This window comes from Arachis ipaensis, chromosome B03 (assembly GCF_000816755.2).
Source record: "Arachis ipaensis cultivar K30076 chromosome B03, Araip1.1, whole genome shotgun sequence".
In the NCBI taxonomy this organism is placed as follows: Eukaryota; Viridiplantae; Streptophyta; class Magnoliopsida; order Fabales; family Fabaceae; genus Arachis; species Arachis ipaensis.
In genome coordinates this window covers 126,829,324-126,830,951 of record NC_029787.2, presented here as the reverse complement: position 1 = coordinate 126,830,951, position 1,628 = coordinate 126,829,324, and positions in this window count along the sequence as shown.

The window sequence follows — 1,628 nt, the reverse complement described above, 5'->3', positions numbered from 1 at the left end:
CGGTGATTACACCCTATAAGTATGGTGGCCTGGGGTTAGAGATTTGCACTGTGTGAATCTATCTTTAATTGGAAATATTCTTTGGTAGCTTCTTCATTGTCCTCACAAGCTTTGGGCCCATATCTTGAAGGCTAAATATGTGAATGGTGATTTGATTGTGGATGCCGAGGATAATGGCAACGACTCGCGTGTTTGGCGCAATATTATGAAAGTTAAGACCAAGCTGCATGAGGGGTTTATTTGGAACATTAGCCCTCTCTCTCAATCCTCTTGGTTCAGCTCGTGGAATCCATAGGGGACATTAGCGACACATGTCCCTTATGTTCATATCACAGATACAGCGTTGCGGGTAGATGACATATGGAAGCAAGATCATGGGATTGGAGCATTTTGACTACTCCTATTGATGATGAATTCAAAGTTAGGTTGGAGTATATTTATCCCTTTGGGCATGACAATATTGACACTGGTTGGTTTTGGAGGCACTCGGCCACTAAGGTTTACTCGGCCAGACACAGATATAAATGGCTCCTTCAGAGGAAGATTTCTTGGGATCCGCAAGCAAACTTTCTTTGGTTTGGCATTTTCGTATCCCAGAGAAGATTAAGATTCTTATGTGGCTGGAAATCCATAATGCTTTGCATCTAACCGACTTTGGCATCGTAGGGGCTTAGCAAGATCTACAATGTGTCATCGTTATAATATGGGAGAGAAAGATATCCTCCATTGCTTTATGAATCGCATTAAAGCACAGGCGATGTGGTACTCGTTGGGGATTGGTAGAATGCCAAGTGATCTGGACATGTACTTTCTTAAATGGATTAAATGCTATTCTTGTTCTCTTGAATGCCTCTTTTCGGTAGCGTTGTGGTGGATTTGGCGAGATCGTAATAATGATGTTTTCAATGAGGAGGACTCTTGGAGCACTGTAAAAATAATGTTTTTAATTAAACAAGCAACTAAGGATTTTGTCAGTTTTTTTTTTTATGTTGGAAGAACCTTAAATCCGATCTTTGCATCTTTTTCTTGGAACCCCCTCCGACCTCTGTGATCAAATTGAACTGTAATACTAGTATTTTGCTCACTCAGCACCGAGCTGGCTTCGGCTGCATTCTTCGAGATAGCATAGGGACTTGGATCAAGGGGTGTTCGGGTGCTATTTCGGTGGACACCGTAGTGTGATGTGAGCTTCTGGGTATTTTGAGTGGACTGTGTTTTGTTCGGGACTGCGGTTTCAATGAAATCATTTGTGAATTGGACTCTCTTAATGTTTATTATGCTATTATTTATAATGCTCGTGGTAATAATGCAGATATCATTAAAAAAATTCAAGAGCTTCGAAAACAGGAAATGGACAATAAACTTAGCACTTATCTAGAGGACTGCAAATGCTGTCGCTGACTACATGGCTAAACTTGCAGTGCGAAATGACCAATCCTATACGGAATGACTGCTTCTGATCCTGACCAAAAATTAATGAATATTGTGTAAGAGGATATGCATACTTCTCTTTAGTGTCTTTTTTTTTTGTTTGTTTTGTTTCTAGTAAAAAAAAATGTTTGTCTCTTCTCAATTTATAATTTAACATAAAAAATATTTTTTTAATTGTAAAACTAATATTTTTTTAT